Consider the following 21,449-nt stretch of genomic DNA (forward strand, 5'->3'; position numbering starts at 1 on the left):
AAAATATTGTGAACCTTTTTCTTGATCAGGTCTATCCATTGTTAAACACCCACAGCCACACCCACAGGGGTGATGAAACTCGTCACTATTTTTCCCACAGCACAAAACCAGCACGCAGCAGTCCACACAATATATTTTTTTTAATCGAAAAGGTCTTCCTCCACACTGAGCTCATGCCCTGAGCTGCTCCCTTTGTCAGGACTGAAGTGGGGCCACTCCAGGGCTTTTGTGCTTTCTCAAGACATACAGAAGTAGCTGCCATTGTTGGGGTTATTTTCCATAGGCCATGGCTATTACAGATAACTAACACCAAGAAAAGGGTGAATCCAGTCAATGCCTTCATATAATGCACATACACAATAAGGAAAAGAGGATGGTTTGAGGTAGAGAACATCACTGGTCATTACTGTGAATATGGAATTCGTATTTGCCAACCTCTGCTCAGAAAAGCCCTGCTCTCACTTTGAAGGTGATTTAACAGATGTGTCCTTCACCACATGTGCAGTCCAGAGCCCATACAAAGGAAATAGATCCAGAGAAACTGGAGATTATCTCTTACTGAGAAAAAAAGGAATGAAATAGTGTGTGCAGCTAACAGCACAAGGAAGGTGGCATTTGAAAACAGCCAGGTGTGTGATAACCAGAAGTAAGATCTGATTTTGAAGAGAGAGAGGGAATTTATTTCTGTGTGATAAACTGTAAATATCTTAATCCATTAAAAGTTTGAGACTCTTTGAGAGGGAGCACCAAATAGGTCTGTGATACATCACAGCAGTAAATGGAGATACTTGACCCTTACGGAATTTTATGAGGAGTTCTTACTCTTTTTCCAAGAAGGCAGACAATTTTCTGAGAACAACCCAGGCCACAAAAATTTGGAGAAGTCCAATGACTTTCAAAAATTGATGTGTCTCCTCAGTGAACAATGTCAAACACTCCTAATCAGATCAAGCTTAGCTGCCTGCCAATGGGGTGACAAACCAGCACTTCGTGGTATCCACAAGGCTGGGGGAATTTTTCCTGATGCTACTTTAGGACACTGAGCTGTTAAATGAAAGTGGTGGTTAAATGCTGTTAACTCCACTTCTCTTAAACTGACTAACATGTCTGGTTGTCCACAGTTTGCTATAAAAGTCAGATGTAACTGTGAATTACTGTGCTAAATCTTCCTAAAATCAAGATTTTTCCTCCTTTGTTGTTTCATCCATTTGAAGTGGATTTCTTTCCCTGCTCACTTTTCTATATTTTAAGCAACAATTTCTGCTTCTGTTCTTAGTGTAGGTTTCCTGCCTATCAATTAAATTGAGATTAGTGACAAAGCCAGAGTGTGGCCTGGATCTGATGGCTTTGTACTTTATTCTGATGCTGTTTTTCTAGCTACTACTGGTTGGAAACCTACTTTTGTGTCAGATATCTTCTGAATTTTGACTGGCACCAATAATTCTAAAAGGCAGAATTCCACAATTAAAATTAATCTTGGGATTAGAGAATAGGGTTCATCCTATTCCATACAAGTCCTATACTTGCAGAGCAGAAATTCTGCATTCTCAAATAAGCCTGATGGTTGGATCCTAAAAGAAAAGCTCAGGAGATTTTCAGAGACCATAGACAACTCAGTGGATTTGTGATAGAGAGAAAGGAATATAAATGAAAGCAACTGACAAAACGTGACCTCTTTTAACATGTCCTATTTTATTGTGTTTGATAGTTATTGAAAAGGAAGTCCACAGCTAACCAGAGAAAATCTGGAGCTATAAGGGTATAGCAAAAAACAGGCCAGCTCACAGGTCAAATTCTGAGGTAAATGCTCACCTTAAAAAGCAATTCTGTGATGTGGATGCAAATTATGTGCTGTGGTAAAAAAGAAGAGTGGGGTGTTTTATTTCAGAGTTTCCAGGAAAGCAGTGGAAATTGGCATAGTGATATTGGATAGGCTGTGTCAGCCCCCAGCAGCATTTGTATTGAAAGGGAGTAATTAACAGAAATTATTGGTAAAACTGCAGTAGATGGAACAGGTCACTGAGTAAGCAACAATGAGGGAAGGAGCAGCAGGGAACAGCTGCTGGAGTAGGGAATAGCTAACCAAACATGATAGAAGCGCAGGAAGTAAGGAATAGGTGTCAGAGGAGAAACAGCTCAAACACGATAAGCTGCTGCTTAGATAAGGGCTCAGTACCTGGCAGCACCTTTAGAAGATCAAACTATGAAGGAGGCGAATGCCCCATGATAGAAAGAAAGCAACCAACTGATGTAGCAGCTGCCTAATAATCTCACTGGAGAAGTGACCTGTGAAATAGTTCCAGCTACAGAGTGTAAGATAGTTATCTTATCTGTCTACTTTGGGGTGTTCTTCTCTTTTTCTATGTTTGATAAAATAAAGTCAACTAGTTGATATTAGCAAGCAGAGAAAATCAGTTCAGTGAACCCAAAAAGTGTAATTAAATTTTCCTGAAGTTGCAAAATGAGGCCTGAGCTGCCATTAACCATGACTTAACACAGCATCCTTGTCCCTTTTCCTGCATATCAATCCTGACAGGATAGGCATATTTAGGAATGAGTGAGTGATTGGGATGGGAGTTAAAAATGTGATATATTTTAGTGAAAGCTTAAACTGCAGCAAATATTTTCCAGCATTGCAGGAACAGGAACCACATAAGAACTAGAACAAAAGAGAGAAATTGCACCCAGTCTTTCTAATCATTTGGAGTGCAAAGTCTTTAGGATCTGAAGTACCCCTGTTCTGGGCAACAATTTCTTTCAGCCTACTCCTGGTCACCTTTTTTTTCTTTAAACATTTCAGGAGCTGATGAGGAGAGGAATGGATGAACTCTTTTAGTGATAACAGCTGCTGCTTAGTTGTCATCCTTCCAAAGGGCCCAGTAGCATCTCGATTTTATGACCAGGTGTTTGTTCTCAGCATGACAGAAGAGGGGCTGCCAAGCATCCACAAAGGATAGGGATAGCATCTGTGAGAAACTATCACCTTTGGGGGAAAAATAGCTATTAGCAGAGCATAAGGTATGTTGGAAAAAGGCAGAAAATGAGATCAAAATGTCCTGATGACATGGAGAACATGGGCTAGGCACCCAAAAATGAAGGCAGACTAGAAGTAAACTTTTTGCACTGCATTGTTCAGTGATTTTACAGCCATTTGCAATTCTTTTTTTTTTTTTTTTAAAGGGAGTGAATCTAGACCTTTCTAGAAAATTCTTTTTTGCTACACAGAAATTAAGGCAAAAGTATATCTTCAAGGCTTTTTTCCTACTTGGTTAATGATCATTTCTGCATTCCTAAGCAGCACAATCCAGGTTTCAGCAGCCAGTATGGGTATTACTGATATTTTGACCTATAACTCCAAAATGATTAAACACTTCCCTCACCCTCAATGTGATTTTCACTTTTCTGTGGTCTTTGGCCTTCCACATGAAGAAAAATTGACATTTTGTCCTTTACTATCTGGTTCTTGTCCTGCTTGAATTAGGACATATTTAATTCACTTGCTATGGAAGTGTAATGCTGTTTACTCTCAACAGGAGAGTGGTGTTGCTTAGCCTTGCATTTGTGATTTTTATAAAGACTTCCGTCTGAAGACATATTTGTGCTTGAAATATGTGAAATTTTATTCATCCATGAACATTATGTAACAATTCCATCTTTACTGTTCATATCATTCTGGTGATCTTTTCTGTGTGTGCCGTGTTGCCGTCATAGGCATCCTTTAATGGGTCATTGTCACAAACACACAAGGGAGATGTTCCCACAAATGCATTAGTGGTTGATGGTGGAAGAGAAATATAAATAAAAGCTCCTGCTTTAATATATGGGAGATCTGCTGCTCTGACTGCTCTTAAAATTACTGGAGACCTGAAAGTCCCCCATGACAGTGAATGTCATGCAGTTATAAAAGCAAAGAAAAAAAAAGCAAAACACACACCCAGAACATCCAAACTAATAACAATGCCATTAGTTCATTGCCATCTGATTGATTATGAGCTAACTATAATACCTATTTTATTGAAATACCTTTAGATATCTTTTTTTAACCGGCAAAAATAATTTTGAAACTGTATAGCCTTCACTCACAAAAGCTTGTCCTTTTTTAATTCTGTGAAAACTTGTCAATAACCAAATCCTGTCTCAAAAGGGTCATTTATTTGTACTAAGGAACTCCACTACTGCACTGTTTTGGAACCAAAATGAGAAGCTTCTGTCCATGCTTTGGTCTCCTGAATTTCTAGGAACACCCAGAAAAACCCATTTCACAGACTGAATATAAGCAGCACAATATCTGCTCTATTGTTTGGCCATGTAAGATAGCACTCAGGAGGAAACCACTGAGCCATTACAATTGTTTTTACATTTAGTTTAATTGATTGACTAGCCTCAGATCTTCATCAGCAAATGAAAATAACTGAGTGGTGATGCCAAAAGCAATGACATTTCAGCCATGACCCTGCATGCCCAGAAAACAGGCACTGTTCTATAATACAGGGTGAAACTGAGAAAGAGCCCAGAGTCTCATCTGAAGCATTTAAACCTAGAAAATAGTTGCAAACAATGACTGTTAGTAGTTCAAAGTCATTTATGGCCATAGGAAAAGATTTAATGGTCAGGCCATAAAAATAGGTCATTCTATTGTTTGTATTATCCATACAGATAAGAAATGCAACATTGGCACTGGTTTCCAAACAAACTGCAGTTCTTCAGGGTCTCCTTTATCTACCTCTTGGACTTAGTTTACTTCAAATCCTTTTATGCTTTTCTACTCATTGAAGGAACAGGAGAGAAAAGGGAACCTCCTTTCAAAAAAAAAAAAAAAAACCAAACAAAAAACAAGAAAGAAAAGGAAAAAAAGTATCATATTTTCTTCTCTTGTTCTTTGTTATTTTAAATCTCAACAGTGCTGCAAGAAGAAAAGTCATCTGAAAATTCTTTGAAAGACACTGCCAATGAAGCTTTAAAACAAGATAGAAAGAAATCTGTTACCAAACCAGGAGATTATCCTGAAATCTGGAAATATCTTTGATGTATATTCATTATGAGAAATAGAAAGAAAGCAGGACAACAATCATATCTAAATAGTCTCAAACAAGTCCGGGAAGCCTTACGTTCAGATGGAAGCCAGAAAAATAAACCAGCTCCTCATTTTTTCCTTCCTCTTCTAATTTGTGGTAAAGAATGTATTGTCTCTCAGGACTACTCCATACACAATTGGAGGCATTAACAGTGACACAAAATAGGCATAGAATTCAGGTCTGAACATAAGCTATCATTTCTTCCAGGGTTTTTGGTTTTGTTGTTGTGATTCTATTTGCTTTGGTCTCAGGAGAAAGTGGAAATTTTCCCTGCTTTCTGAGCAAACCTAACTTTATCCAGTTAAGACTGGAACAACATTTTAATAAAAAATCAGCTTAGGTCAATTATCCAGTCAAAGGAACATTCCTGTCTTATATCACTGTACTGAGCATGCAACTATCCAAGGACTGTGCCTATTACTATGATGGTCAAAGCATGGGGAGGAGGACTGGAGGGTAGGAAAGCATTGAACAGAGGAAAAGGTTGCTATTCCTCAATTACAAGAGTTATCTTGACAGAATAATGTTCTGAGAACTTGTGGACTTTAGTCACAGATAATTTTGCAGAACTCAACCTAAAATTTACAAACACCTTGGTAATTTCCATCTAAAACTATTTCAGGACTAAAGTATGCCCAAAGTATCTCATGAAGACACTGCACAATGCAAAAGATCCATTGAAGTTTTGTGAGTTCTTTTAAAAACCTGAAAGTCTGATTTATTCCCACTAGGGAAATAAAAATGAAAACACAAGACTTGCAAATAAACAAATATTTTAAATTAAGACAGTTATTCCCACAGTAATACAAGCTAAATTAATAAATAAACATAAATTCTCACTCCACAAACACCTTCATTTCATCTCCATGTCTATAAAGACAGGCTGTATTTATTTCCATGGATACTTAGCTCTACTTGGAAGTCATCATTTAATTACCTCTACAAATCTTCAGCAAAATAAACACCGAGGTGGTAGTGACAAACAATTCATAATCCACCTTGTTTTCACCTAAATTGAAAACTGCATTCTTTTGAATTTAAACCTCGTCTTTCTTGGGATTCACTTCAGCTTGAGCTCTTAAGATATTTGCTCTTCTAATAGCTACATGATTGCAGTGGCTAGACATGTGTTCTCTCTATTAATCTATATTTATACATTCAAAAGTAATGGCAGGGACCTGACAAGTTAAGGATATTAAGATTCAAGGCTAATAATCAGAGAGAGCTTTTCTTTCAAGCTTTTTGCTGATTAAGGGAAATGTCTGAAAAAAGTTCATTATCTTTTGTTTGGCATATGGGAAACAGTGAGAGTGGGGCAGCACAGCTTTTATTGCATTTGAGAGAAGTAATTTTTTGAGTAATTTGAGAGAAATATATATTTTTTAATATTTTAAAATTTTGCTAGAGCATAATCTGATTCATGTATAACAGAACAAATGATTGCATAAAAGTTTTTCAAATTTTCTCAGTAGAAATGCTTTTATCTAAAGAAAGCTGTTCTAGCCTGTAAGGTAAACAGATGCCATATCTCTGTATGCATTTACCAGTGAGAACTTTGGGTCATGCATTTCAAGAATCCCTGTGATGTTCTGCATGATGTAAAATAGGCATGTGTGAACTAAAGCTGAGGAGAAGTTTAAACAAGCTCATTCAAGTCTCTTCTGCATTTCCAAAATATCTCATAAAGCTTGGAAGACAGGAAAGATCCTCGCCATCATCTAACAATTCCTCCAACAGCAGAAACCTCTTTCTCCTATTAACTTCACTCTCCCATTTCTGGAGCAGCCCTTCCCTACAACTTCATGAAGCAGCTGTTCTGCAGTGAAATCAAGTCAAATCAGCTAGAAGGAGGTTTCCCTACAATCACAGAATGGGCTGGGATGGGAGGGACCTTGAAAATTCTCTCATTTTACCCCTGCTTCCATGGGCAGGGACCAGGTTGCTGAGAGCCCCATCCAGTCTAGCCTGAAACACTTCCAGGGTTGTGGCATGCATAACTTCTCAAGGAAACCTGTTCTAGTGCCTCACCATCTTCACAGGGAAGAATTTCTTCCCAATATCTGATCTAAACCTATTCTCACCTTGAAGCCATTCCATCCTGTCCTATCACTCCAGGCCCTTGTAAACAGTCTCTCTCTGTTTTTGTTGTGTGCTCTCTTCAGGTACTGGAAGGCCCCAATTAGGTCTTAGACCCCAGAGCCTTCTCTTTTCCAGGCTGAGCAATCCCAAATCTCTCAGCCTTTCCTCTTCTGATTGCTTTCAACAAAAATATGACAGGCAATTATTCTGAAATAAGAATAATCTGTTCTGTAAGAAGTTGCCTATAAAAATACATGATTACAGAAATCTTAAAAAAGTGAACATTTCTTACCTAATCTGCTCTAGTGGATAGCAAGGTGTTCTTATGGTTTCAGCCTCTGAGTAGTTGAGCTCATAGATCATCACAGTCTAAAGCCTGAAAGTCCTTCAGCCACTCTCAGTTGTTGCAGGGTGAGCTTCTTTACATGCAAGAGCACTCGCTTACTTCTTGCAGGCAGGTCTCTGTGAATATACTCAGTTCTGGACATTTTGAGCTGTGTGGCTCAAACAACAAAAAAGGAAAGAAAATGTGAGTATTTTTGGTTCCATTTGGGGATAATCCTGTTTTCCCTTTCATTTCTCTAGCTTCCATTACCAAGCAGGGGCTTTCTTTTATATTCTGCATTTCAGATATTCAGGCTACTTACAGTCTTTTACAAAGCTGAATTTCAATTTTAAAAATTTCATTTTGATGGCTGAAAGGAGTTTGTCTACTTGAATTCAAGTTGTTGTCTGTTCAAAAAAAGGGATAGATCACTGGAGTGATCAATACATCTTTCCTTGTGCAGGCTGATGCCCAGGAGAATGAAACAAAAGACACTTGAGCCATAAATCTCGAGTTCTCTTTCTAGCAAGCTGGTAATTTTTGGGGTAGGAGGCAGGCAAAAGCTTCATATTAGTCATAAAGGAAATTAACGTATCACTGTTTTTAATGTTGTACAAGGTATTGTTAAGAAATTATTTGGAAGTTTCTTTATGCTCCCTTTAAGGCTTATACTATACATGTAGGCAAAAAAGAAACATGTCTTTCCTTTTGTCAGCAGATTTCTTGATGGACTGGGAGGAAGCTAAACCAACTAGAAACAGTAAAGCAGAAACTTGATATTTAGCTAACAAAAAAAAAAAAAAAAGAAGCATCTAATGGGGCAGCATAGCTCATTCTTTATTTTTATTAGCCTTGGAGTTACTTATATATTTTCCTTTATTTATTTTCATAGAAATAACTCCACTCACCTTTCAGAGCACAAGCTGCTAATGTACTTCCACCCCCTTCAACCTTGAGATAAAATACCCAAGAACAAAACTAACATTTGTAGCAGCAAGACAAAGGCTGTGCAGCTCCCCAGATCTGCAGCATTTGACTCAGACTGTGAAGCAGAAAGTGGAGGAATTTACCAGCCCTGATGGACAAACCATCCTATTTCTTGGGACGACACATAACTTACTTGCCTGTGGCATTTCTCTAGACTCTGTTCCTGACTAAGGTTTTTCCTGCTGAAAGCATAGTCCATTTTAATTTCTTTTCCTCATGAGATCCTACGACTGCTTTACAACTTTCATTTACAGCAGTAGCGCTGTCATTGCAGTACTGCATGAACCTCAGTATATTTGACCACAGGAAGTATTTATATGCAAGATTTTATAACACATCACTCAAGGCTCTTCTCTTTCAAGCTTGTTTCCTCAGTTCTTGAGCTTTTATGAGGTGCTGATAACATTTAAATAAAATAATTGCAAATATCTCAATGAGGCTTTTCACTGATCCAAACTTTGTTAGGCAATGTTTTCTCCCATGGATGCCTACAAGGAAGCCAAAGAGAGACTTTTCATCAGAAACTGTCGTGACATAACAAGGAAGAGTAAATACAAGTTTACAGAAAGTAAAGCTAGATCAGAGATCAGGAAGGAATTTTTCTCCTGTGAGAGTGGTGAGGCCCTGGCACAGGTTGCCTAGAGAAATTCTGGGAGCTCCATTCCTGGAAGTGTTCAAAGCCAGGTTGGATGGAGCTATGAGCAGCTTGGTCTAGTGAAAGGTGTCACTGCCCATGACAGGGGTTTGGGACTTGAAGATCTTCAAGGTCCCTTCCAACCCAAACCATTCTGTGATCTCCCAGACTCCCTCCTCCTTATGGTCCTCACCAGGTATATCATAGAATCATAGACTAGAGATGAGTTGAAGCACATGAACTCAGGATTAAATAAAATCTACATCAGCAGGACAGAAAAAATCTATTCAACTGACAGATTCTGTTACATTTTCCTTAAATTTCAGACAGAAAAAGGCAGGCACACTCTGTGGAGATCGTTTATAATAAATCCATTATTTCTAGGCATGCTCCACATGTTCAGTACTGTTTTGGTGCCTACACATTGCAGACGCTACCAAAAACCTCAGAGGGATGTCAAGGTGAACTGCACAGCAACTGGAATATAGCTGGAAATTCCATATCACCACACAAAGCCCTTCCATGTGCATTTTTCTGTCAGAAAGCAATTTGGGTAATATAGACAAATTTTAAACCTGTGACACCCATAAATAGGTTTGCAACTTATATTGCCTTGCACTGAATTGAAATCTTAGCATACTGAAATGACATAAGAGATACTAGTACATAATTTTTGTGTAAATGTTTTACCCAAGTGCATGAACAACTACTTGAGGCACATGACAGACAGACATAGTCTCGTGTCAGAGACATCTAAACTAAAAATAAAAAAAAAAAATGTACGAAAGAGGACAAGTTATGCATAGAGGACTATTAAAAGGCAGAACTTACTCCAAATACACCAGAAGAATGACTAAAAATGCTAAAAAAAGAAAGATAAGCAGGAAAAGGCGGAAAAAAGACATCACATTTTGAAAGGGGGATAACAAAATAAAAACATGTAGCAGGGTAAGGAAAATTAGAGAACAAAGAAGAGAAATTCACTTTGCTTTCAACTTTATTTAGTGAAATTTTATCAAAAAAAGCAAATTAATGAAAAAAAGGCCAAATTTCATCTCATTAAAAAAATAGTACTTAATGTAAAGAACTTACAATGCACCAAAATATGTCTGCAGATTCAGTTTATTCAGCTTGAGCTAACTTGTCTGCTCAAGGATGGTGAGACATTTTTGAATTTTTTCTTCTTTTGATTAATTCTATTTTTCAAGAAGTCCCCAGAATTTCAATTTGGCTTTATATGCATCCACTGTCATAATGGGTAGTAGTATCAACTTGTACTAGTCAAAATTTATTTACTTTATAAATTAGAAAGATCTGTACACTGAAGTAGGGAATGTAGGCATTTTCTAAATAGCTGATAATATCCAGAAGGAAATGTAAGATGTCCCATTTGGAGATGTTACCATCATTAGTGTTTATTACGTTAATCAGTGAGCAGGCTGCTCCAGTCACCGTTGAATCCCATGGGTGCAATTCTATTTCATGACAGACTATATTTAAACACTTTGCTTAGTGGTATGGTCTTCCTTTCACATAAATTCATTGTTTGCTACACCAGACTAGACACAGGATCTGCCTGTGGGGAAACTGCAAAATTGGTCTCTAAATACATTGAACAGAAAATCAAGGAAATATAAACTCAGAGCATGCCAAAATATTTTGTCCCTTGAAGGTAGCAATGATTTATGCAAACCAGTTTACTGTTTGTGTTGCAGGCATTAAGAAAAGCCAGGGCTTGCTAATGAGTTATCAGGAGAGTGGGAGAACAAGCTAAATGGGGAATCCTTTTAATGCTGTCAGTGGCAAATTAGGTCTATCAAGACCACAATAAGAATACACAGAATAGTCAGTATTAGGCTAATTCCCTTTGTTAACTTAAAAGGTTGGAATTTAGATGGAAAAAAGTAAGGAAATCTTTTGAGTCTCAATCGGTCTTGGATTTCCAGGCATCTATCACATATTCAAACCCCGAGATGCCTTTTCATTCCACTGCAAAAAGAGGAGCCAAAGGAAGCATAATATCAGTGCCTATGTTATCAGGGTATTCTCAGAGGAAACATAAGGAAGAGATTGCCAGGGAAAGTTGCATCTGCAACCTTTCTTCAGTTTAATATGAATTAAATTACTAAAAGTACATTTTTCTTAATTCTTGAAAATATTTTCATCATCTTATCCCTCAAACTGAAGACTTACATGTAGGCTGAATTCAAATGTACACCATTATTTATGCCAGCTGATTGCAGCATTTGTGGAAAGCAAAGTTATTATTAATCTCTGTCCAAAAAAAAGTCAAGGACCAATTTTCCCATATCCATCTCCCCATTAAATCCATGCTCGAGAGAAGATTTAGAAACGTTAATTATATAGTAATTTTTTTTAGATGTTTGGTCAGTAGTGGTGTCTTTATTTTATTTGAGCTTATTTTGCATCTCTTACAACATGAGCATAACCAAACAATCCTGTGGTAGGGATTTAAGTCAACAGAAGCCAAATCTCAGCTTTGAAATTCTCGAATATAGTTTTTGCTCACTCCTGAGACCTTTTATTATGTGGCACAGCTGAGTCAGACCTGGCAACTGTCTTTTACTTGAGCAGGGAATGTCTCAATTGGTTATGCCAAAGCCAAATGGACACTTTTTGCAAGTGCTTTTCAGCTTGAAGAGGGAAAAGTCAGGATTCTGTGCCAAAGACTCAGCCCTTCAAATCCACGAGTTAGAGTTGCACAAATGCACCAACAGGGGTCTGGGGAACAGGCTATGATTCCCAGAGCTCATTTGTTGCCTTTAATTTAGGATACTCAGAGAGGATAATGGCTGTGGGATCATTAGAGTTAAAAAAAAGATAATAATCTAACAAGCAACAGATGACTGCTGGGAAATACATAAAGGCATGTGTGTGTATTGTGTGGGCAATAATCTTGTTTACAATCACACCACAGATTTATTATGTGTCAATGCAAGGTTTTATAAAACCATACTTTAAAATATTATCTTGCATCCAGTGTTTGCCACTACATCAATTGCTAAAATTATGTGCTTGCTTCAAGGTATTTTTTTCTTAAAACATCTGTGCATGTGAGATATCAGCAGCGACTTTGCTGCTAGTTCCAATCACCCTTGCATAAACATATGCAAAATATTTTCTCTACCCCCACAGAAGCAAGTGTGGATTTTGCTGAAGTATTTAGTTGTCAGGAGTGAACAGAAAATATATTTGGCAAGCCACAGGAAAGGCTCAAACCCCTGTGGAGCTTTCTAGGAATTTATCTTAAGCAATGTCCAAAATGGAATTCAGAAAAGCTGTTTAGTATGTCCAATCTCTCATTTAATCTACATATGTTTGCACAATTATTGCTCTAATAAAAAAATAATGATAAAATGAAATACTGTGGCTGGTTACTACGGACAGCTGGAGGTCAGAGAGTAAAAAGCTTTTAGAAGTTCTATTTAGAAGTAGAGAAGATGAATGTATAAATACTGGCAGGAAATAACTTATCACTGAGCTGCTACAGCATTCTGACATCTTTGCAATGTAATTTCAGTTCAGGTCACTTCCTATTCTACATGCCTTTTTTACTGTTTACTTTTATAAAGCATAATCATTTATCAGATGTGATTTCAAGTGTAACTTTTGAGACATAGTGAAGAAAACATTATACTGAACTATATCTGCAGCACCACATCCTACATGCTGTGACAGAATCATAGATGCAGTTATTGTGTATTTGCCATGCAGGAGCATTATCAGCTCTCTTTGGCATAACCCAGGAGACTGAGGGAAAGGCAACTTTCAATTAAAACCAGCATTTTTTAGTGTGAACTCAGCTGAGAAGGACTAAAGACTTAGAAACCAGATGTTATGGTAAGAAACAAACATTGCCCTTGTAAACACAATTTAACTTATTAAAAATTGAAGGTATTAAACATTTTTTTTCTTTTTATGGACTCATTATTTTTTTCATCTTTTAAACCACAGCACAGGCTGCACCACACCAGGTTTGATCCTGGACTCTGTGCAAGCAGAGAAATCTCATTAGAGGATATCACTTCCAGTGTTGGTCTTTGGAAGAAAAGACATTTGGATAACTCAAAAAAAATCAAACAGCAGACAAGGCAGTTGTCCAGATGAACCTATAAAACCTTTCCTTAGCTACAAGAAAGATGTTGGAAAGTCACTGTGTCTTCAGTCATTCCTTGTTTCCCCTCATTTATTTCTCAAGTCTAGATCACAACCCAAAGAGAAATTTTAGCGAGACAGAAGACTGATCCCCATTAATTAACTCCTACAGGAGATAATTGAATCCTCCAAGAATAAACTGCACTTTCTCAAGCCTTATCCAGACCATTTTTTCCTTAAAGATGCTTCTACTCTCAGAACTGAAGCTTTTTTCACTAAGGGGCCCAAACTTGGTTTGATTTTTTCCAAACTTGGTTTGATTTTTTTCAGCACATGCAACAAGGCTACATAGTACAGAGAGGAGGAAGGTTTAAGACAGTTAGACCTGAGTCAAAAACTCACATTCAGGGGAGAAGGAAACAGTTTTGATTATCAGATTTCTGGGATCATGCACAGCCATCATGATTTCCCAGTCAAGGTTTTCACATAGGAATAGCTTTATCCTTCATAGGATATTCAGCCCTCTGAGATCAACACTTTTACAGCTGTGACAATAGGGATTCAGAAATCTTGCCCCCAGTGTCTGTCCTCAAGTACAGGTGCAAATAAAAACATTTACAGTAGTCAGTCTATCAGATGTGGTATGCTCAGATTTCATCTTTTTCTTATACCTAGAAAAAGATCTGCCAATAGGGTAGATTCCATGGATCCTTTGAAACTAAACATCCTTTAAATTATGTCTTGCAGTTGTGGCACCTGTCTAAAATACTTATACAGACTGATTCAAATTTGTATCCATTCCCATTCAATCAACAATTCAGAAAAATTAACGGAATGGAACCCTCTGAAATTTGAAAGTCAGTAAAAGGGGAAATAAATGGAACATTTTTCAGTATTTGAATTTTTCAGAAATCAGAAACTAACTTTCTCTTATTGGAGATTATACAGATGTACCTTACATAAAATATAATTTGCTAACAGGTGACACAGAATTTAACTTCAGTTAAATTCATTCATCAGGTACAATAAACTTATTATATATAGTGAAAATATCCAAACAAATGTAAATAATTATTTAAGAAGATGTTTTGAATAAGACCAATCTAGCTTACAGGATAACTTAAGTTCAGAACAAGAAGGAATGACCATAGCATCACCATTTTGTGCTTTCATAAAACATAGTAGATTTTATCAGCTATTGTATTAAGGTCTAATTCCAACAATGTTTATTTTATTCTAGTCTATAAGAAAATATTCAAGTTTTTAATTTCTTGCATCACTGATGTATAAATTCATTCCACAGAAAGACTTTGCCCTTGACATGCAGTGCCAAGTTTGTCCTGCATACTATTATTATTACCAAGTTAGCGATCTCAAAACTCACAATAACACAAATGCAATTTCATACTCCAATACAAAAATATTGTCATGGCCCATCCCATATTCTCTCTACTTTTAATCTCTACTAGAGCAATTTAAAAAGGAGATTTCTATCCTCATGTACCTCTGATACACTGAAGAAAAGAGGCATCTAAATTGGCAAAGGTTCACCCTGAAATATTACACTTGGCCAAGGCAGTCTGATGCACATGGCACCAGAGCAACAGCTTGGTGGACTCACTTTTACTCAAGGGTTTATCAGTGAAGCACTTGGGGAATTAAGACATCACCTCATTTTGCTATTTCACTTAGTTGTTAGTTCTCACACACTTTGCCATGAATCTGATCCAAAGTTCTCATGACTCAAATTCTAGTTTTGTGATTTTTTACAGGTCCTTATTGAAGTGTAAAAAAAGTTCCAAAGTGTGCTTTCTAAAATGAGGAAGACCAGATAACAAAGGATCTTCAAATTCATTTTAAATATTTCTTAATTTGTCCATGATCCTTTTATTTTGCTAGTGTATTTTAAGCATTTCAAATTAAAAATATTGAAAATTTAAGTTCTTTAAACCAGGACACTTATCTTGCTCTATTTGACTAGCATTTTTCATAGTGGTGTTCTAACTTTAGTCAAGACTTTGAGACATTTTGTTTAACACTTGAAAAATGTGCTGCCTGAAATCAGGGCAAAAATACAAAAATAGTATAGAAGCGGTCTTTTCAATCTAACACAAACTCAAATTAGGTTTATCCATAGCTGAATGAAAGATAGATATAATAAAAGAAATAAAACCCTTATGTTGTTGCCATTGATGATCTGAAGTAAATAGATCTTTTTTCAGTATCTTTACATTGTTTATGCAAGCAGGGAAATGTTCATGAGCAGGCACTCAGTTCAGCAACCAAGTCACTTGTATTTGCCCCTTTTAAAAAATAATATATGCTCTCTAAAATTACTAATTAATACTAAAAATGAAAAATAACCACCATTATGCCATGGATGTGACTGGATCCTGTTCAAAGCTACTCAGCAATAATTAGGGCACCAAGACAGCTGCTAACATTGAAAATGTATAGTTGCAGTTATTATTAGTTCAATAAAATTTGATGGATAGAAATAAACTCTTGGTCTCATATGTGTTTGGGAAAAAGAACTTAATTCTAACATAGAAGCTAATACTACAGCAAGTGTGACTCAAGTTGGCCTTTTTCCCTGTGAGTCTTAATAGTTCACGTGTTTCCATTGTTACAGCAAGGTAGATTGGAAGTAACATTTCAGAGTGATAACAAAACCACAGCAAAACTCTGATAATCAGAAAAAACTCAAACCTTTTGTTTACAAGAGTTCTCTTCCACTCACAGATAGTGATTTCTGTTGGCTCTATAATGAATATTACTTGAAAATTACAAGCCAAAGAAACTAAGAGGTACTTGAGTGTTTTATGTTTACCAGCACAACAATATCTCAGGTAAGTGCCTGCAATTTTCTGGCTTCTACTTGTCTCACCTTCCAGTCTGGTCTTTCTGGAAAATTATGAACCAAGAGCCTTAGTGCCTTAGTTATCCAAGGTCTACAGCTGACTGCCTAGAGTTTCAGAGTTGATAATGGTCAAAAACTAATACTCGGAAAGTAGAAAACTCAAGGATAAATTTATCTACTGTGTACAACATATCTTATTGAGACTTAAAACCACCTTTTTTATAGGAGTAAAAAGAAAAAAAAACCAATAAATTGCTATGGATATAGACGAATTTAAATCATCCAAACCTCTTCATATTAAAAAGAAGTGAAGAAATTAATACAAAATTGACATTCATTTAAGAAAAAATGCCAAAACTTGTATGAAGTCTGTCTTTTGCTTAGGTGTAAAGGAAGCAAACTGGTCACAGGACTGGTCTGCCCCAGATTAACAGCCACTTCTATTTTGTGTGGCTCACCTCCCTGAACAGACTGATTGCTAATGCCACAAGCATCAGAACCAGAGCACGTATGCCTCTGAGACTTGCACTTTCCATGAATATACATGCATGAATATTCATGCAAATGAAATAAAATGGCCTTGAACACTCTGAAAGTTATTTCATGGCTACAATTTTAGGGCTTATTCAGAGGATATAATTGTTTTGTCACTATTATAGTCAAAGTATAGGAAATGTCAAGGGGAACAATTGGTCAGAATAACATCAAAAAGACAAAGATTGATAGTGGTGAAGGTTATTGTACACTGATTATTGTATTTTGAGCAGGTATTTTATATTCCAAGAGCTTTGCAACCTTGGAAACCTGATGAAATTCAGGATATAAACATTGAGTGGTGCTTCTATCAAGGCAACTTGTAATGGAAAGAGATGTTATATAGTTACTGATGAAATGTCTCACTTTTATACCATCAGTGTTGAACTGTTGGCAGATAGCTAGTATTAGGGATGTTTATTTTGGAGAGGCAGGAGTCTTTCCTGTCTCTTTTTATTCTAAGCAAGAAACTGTGAACCCATCTTTAAACAGTTTCATCCTTTTCTCTGTTCTTTTTGAGGAGAATCAAATGCACTTCTCTCCGCTGACATTGAAAAGTAGGCAAGGAGAAGGACAGTAAAAACCTGTTTTACCTTCATCAAAAAGGAGCAGTGGAGCTCCTACGCTGTTAAAAAACTTTGTAAAGTCCCTTTACAGTCTCAGGGAAGTGCCACATTGAAATAATGTCACAAAGGGAGCAGAGACTGAACATAGCAGTTAAGTATCTTCTATGTCCTCTGCTGGGTGAATGTATGTAGCCCTGGCAAGAGAATGAGATTTGATGATGTAGTAATGGGCTTTTTCTATCTCCAATTACTACCTCACAGGGGCACTGTGAAGATTATTTAGTTAATGTTTGCGCAGCTTTCTGATCATGTAAAGTACTGCTAAAGTGCTAAGCATTACTATTATCATCCAATTATACAATCAATCCAAATTTGAGTAGCACTAAAGTAAGTTCCAGTTCCAATTATGCTAATGAAACTGCAAAGAGATTGTACATCCAGAAGTTCCTACCATACCCGGTGCTGTTGCAGTACCTTTGAGAATCCTCATTACAGTGATTTTCCCCAGCACACATTAAACACACGTGTACCTGACTGTGAGCTTCAGGTATGTGCCTGAATGGGAATAGTAACCAGTTCAGCCCTGAAAGACAGATGGTGAGTACTGAGATGCTCAACTGATACTTACACTGGGGTCTGCAATACCAAAGCATATATTCCAAATGTGCACACAGTCTGGGCTAATTAGTCTCCTATTTAGACTGGTAATGCCCCCACTGAAGAATCAGCAGAGCCCTGGGGCAGAGTTCAGGTGGGGGGGAATGGCTTGCCTCTGTTGTGGGGTTTAAACACTATTGAAATGATGCACAAGATTTCCCATCTGCCTTTCACTGTCAGCTGTGGAAGTTCATCAGGAAAAAGAATGGAGCGAGAAGTAAAATCTCTGTGCAAGACGGGGCCCCAGCATCATCCTGAATTATGGCAAATATCTGCAAGCAGACCAATGGAGAGGAGGACTTTTTTTTTGCCCTTCATTTCTGTGCTCCAGAGCCCCTACCTAAAAGCTAATTCCACTACAATTATGAATTGCCGTATAAAAATAAAAAAAGAAAACCAGAACCATAACCCCCACTCATTTAGCTATATCAGTAGAAGCTTCTGTCCTCAACTAAAGCCTTAGGAAGAGGGAGCTTTCCCCTCTCCAACATCAATTACACAGCATGGAAATATGAGCTCTTTCAACCTACCCCCTTACTATTTCAACTGGTCATTAAAGATCTGGATAGGATATGCCTTCACATTAGTTTGGAAAAGACTTTTGGGATTTATTGATGGCTCCCCATCTCCCTGTGCATCTCTTTATAGCATAGTTGGTGGCCTGCTTCCTGGGATTATTATCACCACCCAATAGATTTCCTGACTCAGCAGGCATCGGGCACATTGGACACTGCTCTTTATTTCTCCTGATGCTTTCCTTTGGTTTGTTGAGCTGTAGATTGACTAAGGAGTCTTAGTGAGTCCTGGGACAATAAATGCAGTGCATATTCCAGGAACTCTCCAGATGTAGGAGCCTGCTACACAACTGTGGGAAGTGTTGCCATTCAGGAAGGGTTTTCAGTCCTGGGTTTGCAATATCACTGTCAATACACAGGTAAACAAACTGCTGAGCTGTTTGTGTCATCCCTCTACTTGCTATTTAATTCCTCCCTTCAGCAATCTCTTTCTACCTACAGACACTCCTTTTTACATCCCTGCAAACTTTCTCCTGTAACAGATTTAAAAAGAAATGAAGATGGAGGAAATTATGCATTCAAATCATCGTCTCACTACTCAACTAGTGTCATACAGTCCTCTTTGCACACAAAGAGTATCTTGGTCTGCAAAAGTAAGTTTTCTTTCTGTAAGAAAACCAAGTGCAACTGTTCCACCTTCACTCTTTTCCACTCTTCCTTACATAAGGAAGAGAAGGAAAATGTGACTGAGGCTATGATCAGCTGTGACAGCCTCAGAGGAAATGAACAGTCACTAATTCTGAAACACAGCCCTTAGTTATCCATCCAGAAATATATGTATCACATCAAGCCTCTGAGTACAGCTGTACTACAAAAGCAGATTTATTTTATTCTTACTAATATTTTTATCTGAATCTTTCAGAGACTTTAAAACCTTATTCATACTTGAGGAATCTTAGACATCTGCCTTTATCTGTATTTTTTAACACATTAAAATCTCAATTTATTAAACTCTTAGAAGTCAGAACTGCTTCCCATATACATGATCCTAGCCATCATGCAAAGGTAGTAGAAAGTAAAATGGAAAAATAAATGCATTACATTTTCATCATAAAAACATGATACTTCAAAACATAACTATTGAAAAGTACAAAATATTACAACATATTATAAAACAACTTCAAAATGTAACACCATAAAATACTGTGTCTAGACAGAGAAAACTGAATCCAAGCCAAACCTTTGGGCATCTGGGTATAGCTATGAAGATACATATATCTTGGAAAGAGTGTGTAATGAAAACATTACCTTAAATATTTGGCCCCAATTATGATGTTGTATAAACAAACAGACAGTTTGTCAGGGGAATGAAATAGAAAGAAACCTCTTGGAACCATTTTGATAGAAATAGGTGTAATGTAATTTTATTTCTGGGTGATTACAGTTATGGTTGTTAATTAGTTTATACAAAAATAGCAGTTACTGACCAAAAACATCCCTCCCAAAACCCAGATGTCCTGTTTCTAGGATATGAAAATTCTCACAGCTGCACTGTGTGAGAATTTAAGCCTGCAGCAATACTTGCACCACCAGACAAAAAATAAGAAATAATATAACTACTATTTCTTTACACTGTATGTGCTTGAGCATTATTATGGCAGAGAAATATTTCAGCATGCTACTCAGAATCTTAAAGAAATTTCTAGCAAGTGTCCTGTAACACCATGGATTATTACAGGTTTTCTTGTACAGTATGAAATTTTTTGAGCATGATGTAAATTACTGTGCAATCACAATGATAAGTTCTGTGTGCAGATCTATATTCCTTAATTTACTATAGTTATGAAATAATATGATTAGAAAATCAAATAATTTATTTCCTGATGGCACTAGGTTGTTTCAAGAACCTGCAGATGATATTCCTTGAAGAAAAACATAGGACTTATTCCATATAAGGAATATTTTCTTTTTGCTTATATTTCTGCTATATTTTGGTTTGATTTATGATATTTTTATTTTATCTTATGTGTGCCTGTGTTTATGTGTATGTATCTATTGTGTTTTGGTTTTGGGAAGAGATTATTTTTGTTCTGGATTACCTTTAAAATTTTAAACCAAAAAACAGATACACTGTTTTCTTTTATGACCTGATATAACAATGCAAACTTTCAGATTAAAAAATATAAGACAGATTTCTATTACAGAAATCAATAATAACAACAAGTTACAGACTCTGCATGTGGCTGCTGACTAGAAAGGTTATACTCACCTCTGTGAAACATTAGTTTCATTCCAGATAAAGTGAGAATGGTGTTTTACCTTGTGATGGGTTAACCTTGGCTGCCTGCCAGCGGCCACCACCATGTCCCTCACCTCAACAAGCCAGGGAGGGGAATAAATGAAAACCACCTGGGTGAGCCTCTCTCAAGCAGGTGTCTCCTCACCTTGGTATCACCATGGGTTACACCTGGTCCCTATCCTGCAGGAAAGGGGTTGTGGCCAGCCCTGCTCCTTCTCACTCATGTCTTCTGCTACACCATGGTCTTTCCAGGGGCTGCAGGGGATCTCTGCTCAGGCTCCTGTCTCTCACACTGTTCCCCTCACCCTTCATGGGCAGGCAGGTTTTTCCCCTCCTTACACAGACCTTTCCTGAGGTGCTGCTGCTGGCTGAAGGGCTCGACTGTGCCCTGCAGAGGGTCTGTCAGTTTCTAGCACAAGAAATCCTACAACATTGGCTTTCCTCTTATTGTGAGTCAGAGACCCTGAGTCAGCTGTGGGAAAACCTTGATTACAGGTCCTACCTTATTAGAATCAGAAAAACATAAAATATCCTGAGTTGCAAGGGATCCAACACAAGGATCATCAAAGTCCAACTCCTTGCTTCGAATGGGAGGGCCGCAAGAATCCAGCTATGTACCTGAGAGTCAAACTCTTCTTGAACTCTGTCAGGTTTGATGCTGTGACCACTTTCCTCAGGAGCCTCTTCTAGTGCCCAGACACCCTCTGGGTGAAGAATCTTTTCCTAAGATTCCTAAGATTTCCTAAGATTCCTAAGATTCCTAAGATATCCATCCTAAACCTTCCCTGACACAGCTTCAGGC

The sequence above is a fragment of the Poecile atricapillus genome, chromosome 1 (genome assembly GCF_030490865.1).
Source record: "Poecile atricapillus isolate bPoeAtr1 chromosome 1, bPoeAtr1.hap1, whole genome shotgun sequence".
In the NCBI taxonomy this organism is placed as follows: Eukaryota; Metazoa; Chordata; class Aves; order Passeriformes; family Paridae; genus Poecile; species Poecile atricapillus.